General features: G+C 35.9%; 1 pseudogene across 1 annotated transcript; it reads left to right on the top strand.

Annotated features, from left to right (window-relative positions):
- The first annotated feature begins 1,978 nt into the window (after nucleotides 1-1,978).
- Nucleotides 1,979-2,882, top strand: LOC306653631 (mitochondrial ornithine transporter 1-like; annotated as a pseudogene). Its single transcript has one exon. The product of its transcript is annotated as a mitochondrial ornithine transporter 1-like (transcript).
- The last annotated feature ends 6,880 nt before the right edge of the window (nucleotides 2,883-9,762 follow it).

The following is a 9,762-nucleotide window of genomic DNA, read 5'->3' as shown; positions in this document are numbered from 1 at the left end:
GCTGGAGGAGGTGGATCCCTGGGGGCATGCCTTTGGGGAATGTATTTTATCTTTGTTGAGCTGAGCTCATGATCTCTGCTTCCCTGATCAACTTATGAGCTGCTTCCTTCCACCACACTCTTCTGCCATGATGTTTTGCCTCACCTCAGGTCCTGAGGAATGGAATTGGCAGTCTATGGATAAGGATCTTTGAATCCATCAGTCCCCAAAATAAACTTTTCCTCCTAAAATTGTTCTTTTTAGGTCTTTGGGCACAGCATCTAAAAAGTTGACTAAAACATCCACTATATAGAAAAATATAGAGGTTTCTCAAAAAATGGAAAATAGAACTACCTTAGGGTACAATCATCCCACTTTTGAGTATACACCCAAAGGAAAATAATTAGTATGCAAAAGAGATAACTGCATGACCATGTTGCTGCAGCACTGATCTCAATAACTAAGATATAGAACAGCCTGGGTATCCATCAACAGATGAATGAATAAAGAAAACATGCACTTTCTTTATGGGTATGTATTTTACATACACAAAAGAATATTATTCAATCATAAATAATAATGAAATCACATCATTTGCAGTGAATTGGATTAAACTAGAGAATCTTATTTTAAGTGAAATAAATCAGAACAAAAAGGCAAGCAATGCGTGTTCTCTTATAGTTATTTCGAAAGGAGGTCACGCTGAGGGTGAGGACAACGATGTCACCCAAAGAACACAGACATCGGAGACCAGGCTCAGAAGGCACAGATCTAATTTTAGTTATGATTGTACAAGACATATATAGGCACATTATCCAATCAGATTAAGACACTTGTTAAAACATAACAGAATCAACCTATCGGTAAGCTATAAGTTATACTAATATAAACAAACTAAGTATCCCTAAGTGATTCTGTCTAGTAGCAAGTCTGAGACAAAGGACTGGGGGAAAGGCAAGGCTCCAGCACACAGCATGAGGGGAGACAGTACAGCTAAATTCACATCACAGCTCACCGTGATGCCTGTTGAGCAAGGCTTTCCCTCAGCTCATAGCTCAGCCTCAGTAACTGCAAAGGCCTACAATCCATGGCGAGTCTTTACCACTTCCTCAGTTTCCCCATCCAGACTGTTGGCTTTATTTAAATCATTGTATCAGCAACTGCTGTCAAATAAGCTTGAGGAATGTTCCCTACTTTCTCTCTCATGTACAGAAACTAAAAAAATTTAAAAATTTAAATAGACCTGAAATTAGAATGGTGATTACTAGGGACTGAATGGTGTGCAGTGGAAGGACAGCAGTGTAAGGGTTTGAAGAAGGTTGGTTGAATATAATCAATGCATGCTTGATCCCATTAATTATCCCTTAATTCATACTGAATCCCATTAATGTGCACAATATATGTTAATAAAAATAAATAAAAAGGAAAGGGAAGGAAATAAAAGATATCTGGATTGGGAAGGAAGAAATAAATGTGCAGAAGACATGACTGTATGTAGACAATCTTAATCATCAAAAAACTGGAAATGATAAGTTATTATAGTAAAGATGCAAAACATAAAGCTAATATACAAATTATTTGCATTTCTGCATATCAGTAAGAAACAAATGAACTTTCAAATTAAATACACAATATCATTTACATTAGCACCTCACAGAAATGAAATGGTAGTTATATACCTAACAAAATATGGACAAAAGATGTATGAGGTAAATTACAAAATCCTAATAAAGCAAATCAGAGAACAAAATAGATACTCTATATTCATGGATTAGAAGACTATATTACAAAATGTAAATTCTTCCTAACTTGATATATAGATTCAATGCAATCCCAATCAAAGTAAAATTATTTTGTGACTATGCACAAACTGATTATAAGTTTATAAAGACAGAAGCCTAGAGGAGTCCAAGCAGGACACGGCCATAACAGCATGGCAGGATATGCAGGATCTATCATAAGCTCCTAGGAGTCACCTTCCAAGTAGCGCAGCTGCACCATGAAATCGAATCCTGCCATCCAAGCTGCCATTGACCTCACAGCCATGTGCACTGACCGGCACCCTTTGACAATGAAGGTGAAGATGCAAACATCCCTAGTCCTGTACCCAGGTCTCACAGATTGCTGCCTGAAGATCTATAACAGATGGGTTTCCGTTGCTTCTACAAGGGCACCAGCGAGGCTCTGGTCACCAACATCGCAGGGGAGAATCGTTGCTCTTCGTGCTAAGATTTCTGTCAGCAGGTGTGCAGAGAACGGTTGGGTTGGATAAACAGGCAAAGCAAGTGATCTGCAGAATGCAGCTGCTGGGTCCTTCGCTTCTGCCTTCGCTACTTGTTGCTACTCTACTCCATAGAGCTCTGGAGTGGCCCACCACAGACTGTGTGTGGAATGGAGACATCACGAAAAATAGCCAAGAGTCAGATTACCGTTGGGTCTCTTGTGAAGACTATCCTTAGAAAGTATGGCCCCTTGAGATTCTACCATGTACTCTAAGCACTTTACTTTGAGAAGAACAGGGCTATTTCTTCTTCTTCAGTGACTATGAACTGAGCCGGCATTTTTTTTTTTTTTTTTTTTTTTTTTTTTTGCATCAGGGAGACCAAAGAGATAAACTAGGCCCTGTGCTTTTGATGTTAAGTGGTGGAATTGGTGGAATTTGCCCATGGCTTGCTGAATACCCAGTGAATTGCATCAAATCCAGAATTCAATTTCATTCCATGTCTGGAAAACAGGTAGGATGTTTTGGAACCTTTCTAGGTGTTGTGAAAAGTGAAGGAACAACAGTCTTATATTCTGGATGGAAACCTTCTGTGATTTGTGCATTCTCTGCCAATGGGGCACTGTTTTGGGCCTATAAATACAACAGGAAGTTGATGATGAGCCAGCTGGAAGCATACTGAAGTGCAGGCATTTGAGGACTACAGTTCATCCCAGAGTTTCATGGAGTATGAGAACAATGTGGAATTATTTTGAGTTCTTAGGAATTTTGTCTTTGTCTTTCCTTCTTCTGTCCTAAGTCTTAAACTTTGTGTAAGGATGTCTGCTTTACATCATATAATTTCTGCCCACATTATATTGCTCTTACCCTGGATTAGAATATGCAGGATGGCTGGTGGCCCTATGCTCCTAACTTGAGAGGCTGAATATAGTTTCATCAGGGCATCATTTCTGCATAAATCTGTAAGCATACATGTATTTTTGATAGTTATATGTTGAAGGAAACATAATTTGGTTTCATGTTTAATCTCAAACATCAGAAAATCCAGAGGTAACCATTTTTACAAAATGATTATAAATGATTGCTAAAACCATTCTAGATGTAGGGTCTCTTACAAAGTCAGTTGAACCTGTGTACTGAGAGTTTAAAGTTTTCACGTGGTACTTGAAAACTAAAATATCCATCTAGATTTTTATTAGACTGTACCTGCATACTGGTGTGGCTTCCACATTCTTGATCAAGCTTCAGAGTAGGCAACTTGGAATTTCCCAAGAAGTTTTACTCTTAAGATCATGCCATTCATTTTCCATGTGGGCTCATATTCCACACTTGACTATGTTGCTACATATAGCCTAGAAGATCAGGCCTTTTGGAACAATGGTGACTTTCACTAACTTCCCCTTTTTTCCTTTCCCAAAGAACTTCCGCTGTGCTGGGCTATAGACTGAGGAAAGGGCCCGGAGATGTGCTATGCTGTACTGTGCTTGTTTGATTATGGCTGACAGCAGTTCTTAACCTAATTCCATCTCTGGGTCCTGACCTGGGTAGAATTACGGGGCATTCTGTTGGCCCAGATCCAGGGCTGCTGATCCACTTTGGACTACCCATTGTCTTCCCTGCCCTACCAATCACAAGTCCTTCCAGGGAACAGAGAGTGGTAAAGTCCAAGGAAGCCTTTGCTCCCTGTTTGGTGATCAGTACTAGTAGAAATGTTCATTCAGAACTATTCTCTCAGAACTAGAAAGAGCTTAGTGCTTATAAGTCACTGTGAATGATAGCAAGACTGACCCATCCTGAAATTTACCTCAGAATCCACAACTACTTGCCGTGCTTTCTCAGTGTTGGGGCCTTCTGCATTTGGGGCTGACAGTATGAATTTTACTGAGTATAGGTGGGGTGTGAATTTATAAAGCAGTGTAACATAAAAAAAGCAATTTTATTAAACTTGGTGGTATGTAATATATGTTCCAACCAGAACAAAGCCCACAGTGCAACTGATCCCCTTAGATTTGGGATGAGTAGCTGTGGTATTAGAGGGTTATTCTTGTTACCACTATAGTCAACCTTACTGATGCAAATTGAATCAGTTTTACAAGTAGTTCTGGAACAACTGGATGTACACATGCAAAACAATAAAAAAGACAGGTCCATAAAAATTAACATAAAGTGCAACTTATAATTAAATGTAAAATTTAAAACCAAAAACTTACAAGACAACAGGAGAAACCTAGATGATCTGCAGTATGGTGATGACATTTTAGATACACTAAAGGCATAATCCATGAAGGAATTAATTGAGCAACTGCATTAAAATTAAAAAAACTTTTGATCTGCAAATGACAAATATCTTTTAATCAAAAGATTAAAAAGAGAAGCCAAAGACTGGGATAAAATATTTTCTAAAGATACATCTGATAAAGAACTGTTATAAAAAATATACAAAGAACTCTTTAAGACTCAACAATTAATTGTAAAGTATGATTAAAAATTTCTCAAAGGCATTAACCCATAGCTCACCAAAGATGATACACAGAAGACAAATAAGTATATGAAAAGATCCTCAGTGTGATATGTCACAGGGAAACGCAAATTAAAACAGCAAATGCCAGCAAAAACAATTTTATATTTTGTTTTTATAAACTTAAACATTCTTTTACTTTACAATCCAGCAATTGTGCTCCTTGGCATTTATCCAAAGGAGTTAAAAACATGCTCACAGTAAAATCTGCACATGCATATTTATAGTGGCTTTATTCACAATTGCCAAAACTTGGAAGCAACCAAGATGCCCTTCAGTAGGTGAGTAGATAAACAAACTGCAGTATATCCAGACACTAGAATGTTATTCAGGGTTAGAAATGAAAGGAGCCATTAAGCTATGAAAAAACAGTGTGGAACTCTCAATGTTTATTACTCAGTAGAAGATGCCAATACCGAAGACTGTGTACTGTGTGATTCCAACCACAAGACATTCAGAAAAAGGCAAAGATTATAGAGATAAGAAAATAATCAAGGTCTGCTAAAGAGGAGAGGTAGGGTGGAAGAGGTGAAATACCAAAGACATTTAGGGTAGTGGAAATACTCTGTATGATGCTGCAGTGAATGATACATGTTATTATACATTTGTCTAAAGTCATAGAATATACAACACCAGTGGTAACACTTATTGTAAAATATGGGTTTTGGGTAATTATGGTGTCAATACAGGCTTATCAATTATAACAAAAGTACCAGTCTGGTGGCAAATGCTCTCAAAGAGGGGCAGTTATATCTTAGTTGGGGCAGAGGGTGCTACAGTTTGGATGTGGTCTGTCCCCAAGATGTTTATGTGTTGGAAGTTTGGTGTCCAGGGTAGTAGTGTTGGGAGGTGGTATGAAACCAAGATGTGGGGCCTACAAGAAGGAATAAAGTCATTAGGGGTGCTGCCTTTTGAAATAATTAAAGTAATTCTCACGGGACCAGTTAGTTCTCATGAAAGAACTGGAGTAAGAAAGCAAACGTAATGCCTCCCCTCTTTCTGGCTTCCTGCCTCATTGCGTGATCTGTCCCTCTTGCTTGTGCTACTGCCATGACACAATCTACCACACTGTTAAAGGAGAGAAGGGGCTCTTACTGGAGTGTTCATCATCCAAACCTGTGAGCTAAATAAACTTATTTTGTTTCTAAAGGACCTGGTCTAGGATTATTTTTTTTATAGCAATGGAAAATGTACTAATACAGGAGATATATAAGAAATACTCATGTAATCTGCTGAACTCTGCTGTAAACATGAAACTGCTCTAAAAGATAAATTATTAAAAATCATTGTCAAAAGAAGGGAGGAATTTGAGGATGCAAGCCAACAATATCAGAAAAATAAGAAATGTGTCAGATTTATTGAATAGTTATTTGGGGGGTTATGATGTTTGTGATGTTAGGCATTTATAATTTGTTATTTTATTTACGATGTAAATAAGTACAGACACTTTACCTAGTTTGTTCTTCATAATTTTCTCTCTCTTCTTTTAAAAGATGACATCAAAGCTATTAAAACTTCAGGCCACAAACTCCTGGATCTGTCCTTACTGAGCAATTATTTGAACACTTAGATAAGTATATTTAGAAATTGTGAATTCTTCGAAGGCAAGTCTATTGCTATTCTCCTACACCTAAAAGTCTTATAAAATTGCATGATAAATCTAATTTGTCTCAAGGAGAGTCTACCATGAAAAAAAAATTGCATACATTAATTGTAAGAAATGAAGCTTCCCATAATTCTGACTGAAGTGGAATTTTTGTAAAATGATGAGAATATAAAAATATGTTTGGGAGAAGATTTAGTGATCTATTAATGAACACAAAGATCTTTTGAATAAGAATAGAAACAGTTATCTTGCTATTGTTTTGGGCATAACATAATGCATAAATCCTATTATATTAAAAATTATAATCTAATATGGTTTATATAATCCAAAAGAAAATATATTGATATATCTTAAATCACTACAAAAATGGGTACATATTTTGAAAGCATTCCCAAAGTGGTTGAGTTCAGTAAAATTATTGTAGTGCTTAAAAAATATTGCAAGTCATTTCTTTTTCTTTAAGTAATATCCTTTTGCTTCATTTATTACAGTTCTTAGGGGAAAATTCTATTCACTGCCTGTATTAATATTTTGCATTTTATCTCCAGGGACATGGGACAATGGGACATTTCCTTAGAAAGTTGAAAAAAAAAAGAAAGAAAATAATCTTTATGCATATTTTCAGTTATCTCAGTGGCTAAAGATTCGCTTGAATTCCATGGAACAGCTTTTGCAAGTACAGAGTGTGAGTATATGAGCATGTGTGTATAAATTGTGCAAGTATAAGATAAAAAAATATGCATATAAATAATCATAAATTTTAAACACAATACTCAAATCATGTTACTTTGGAAAGGCCTATCATTTTCTTCAGCTAATTAGCTTATTAAGTGATTAGTTTGTCTTAATTAAATGCTATTTTCTTTCCCACTTTAATATCTATAAAATGAACTATTTCTAATAACTGCATATTTTGGAAATGAGAAAAAATTTGGTCATCAAATAATTGACAAATTTAATACAAATTAGATGTTCTTTGCAAATGAGTGGCATCTGTACCTACGTAATGCCTGAACAATCATGCTTAGCAAGGGGTCTATGTTGTAAGCTAAGAACTCTTTAGGTGAAAAAATGCCTCTGAAAGGCAAAATAATATTATCCTACATTATGATAATTTCTTTGCATTAGGAGCTAACACAGATACTCAGTAATGGTGCTGTTTTCTTTGTTTTTTAAATTAAATTTTAATAAGTGTAATAAGTATTTGAATATAGAATATCACATCTTGCTCTTTCTAACAGGTCTAGAAATATTTTTATTCACATTTGAAGAAAAAATACAGTACATCCAAATATGAAAATATTTATATAACCATTTTTGAGTATTATTCTACTATCACTTCCTAAAAAATACTCAAGTTTTATTTTTTTAATTCAATGATTTAGACATGTTTCATTGCAAGCTCTGTTGTCTTATAATCTTTTGGATTATTTTTTTCCTTAGGGATCTATTCTAGTTTGTCTTCCTAGAAGATGTCATTTTTAAAAGCGTCTCCATGATTTGAATTAACACACAAATCCAAATGCAGAGAAATTCTATACCTTCAGTCACCTTTTCTTCTAAGTTCCAGATCCCTGTATCCAACTGTTTCTTGGGTGTCTTTTCATAGATTTTACAACAGCATCAAAGTCAACATGATCAACACTGAGTCCTTCAGCTTTCCTCAACCCCCAAATTTGAATGTTACTTACCATCATACACTTAATAAATTTGAAATATAGCAATCATTAATTCTGTCTGTAAATAGATATGAAATTCTGTCAGAAAAACGAACTAAATGCGTATAAACTTTCCAGTACCACTTCTACCTAATAGCCCACAACCATCTTCCACCCTGCAGCAGACGTGTCTTCCTAGTACTTTCTTGCTTAAAAATTCGAAGCGGTTCTCTATTTAACAATAGCATATACACTTAGTCATAAAAGATGGTGTCCAAGTCTGCTTGGCTGCTACAATAGAATACTACAGACTAAGTAGCTAAAAGAACAGAAATGTATAGTCTCACAGTAGAGGTCAGAAGTCCATGATCAAAGTGTTAACAACTTTGGTATTTGATGAGAACCAAATTGTGTCCTAGCTTGTAGCTGGGCACAATGTCATTGTGTCCTCCCATTATTTTTTCTCAGTGTGTAATCATAGAGATTGTGAGTCATTTGGTTTCTCTTCATATAAGAACAATCATACTATTAGATCAGATCCCCATTCTTACAACACTATTATTTAACTCTAATTAGAGGCATCATCTCCAAATATAGACACACTGGCTATTAGGCTTCAACCTGTGGATTTGAGGAGGACACAAACATTTAGTCCTAAACACATGGGAATGAACCAAAAGCTGGGTTTCTGTTGTCTAGTCACTTTCTTTTCTTATTACTAAATTTTCATGTTCGCTTTATTCAACAATTATTTTTCTAGCACCTGCAAACTTCTAGGCAATGCTATTATTCAGGACAACATCTGAAGGGAAACCAAATACTGTCTCTTTATGTTCACAAAACTTTTATTGTGTTAAGGCAATAAAGACAGCAAGTAAATATTCAAAGGCCATATCCACAAGATATTTCCAAAAGTAGGATATCCTCTACCTTCATACATCTTCCCTACCTCTATGTCTTCAGAATCTACCCTATTCTCTCTCTCTCTCTCTCTCTCTCTCTCTCTCTCTCTCTCTCTCTCTCTCTCTCTCTCTCTCTCTCTCTCTCTCTCTCTCTCTCTCTCTCTCTCTCTCTCTCTCTCTCTCTCTCTCTCTCTCTCAACTCTTGCTCTTTCTTTTTCTCCTTTTTCACATGTGCATGGAATTTTCTGGTTACTATTGATTGAAGCAGACTCTACCTGGCCTATTATGTCAAATCATACTGTGGCAATAGAACATGAGCACTTTATTTTCTCACATAGTGAGTTCACCATCTCTCACTGGAGAATAGAGATGAGACTCCCTGTATTTATCACTGTAGCCCCTTAATCCAGCAGTGATTGACATGAATGAGTGTCTGACACTATAAAAACTCGTTGGGTATTGCTGGATCTTAGACCAAATTTCTTGTGCAGCACAACTGAAAATCTTGCCAGGAACACTGATTCTTTGGGCTAATAATAGATGTTATCATGACAAAAAGAAAGTAGAGTTGTAGTCGTCAATCTCTGTATTTAACAACATTCAATTTATTCACTTACTACAAAAAATATTCCAAGTATTTAATATGAAACTATGGACTATAAATCATCAACGCACATTACATCTTGCTTTTTTGAAATGACTGTAGTGCATAATTGTTTTCTCATGGCATCTCTCAGAATGATTAATCTGTGTAGCTGGTTTTTGTGATTTCTCTATAATCTTTTTCTTTCTTGACATTTAGGCCAGACATCTCTCTGCAAGGATTATGGTGCCCTTTATTCTCAACATTTGTAACTAATAAGTGACAAAATTACAAT

This window comes from Sciurus vulgaris (genome assembly GCF_902686455.1).
Source record: "Sciurus vulgaris genome assembly, chromosome: 2".
NCBI lineage: Eukaryota > Metazoa > Chordata > Mammalia > Rodentia > Sciuridae > Sciurus > Sciurus vulgaris.
This window is presented reverse-complemented; position numbering and strand designations above follow the sequence as displayed.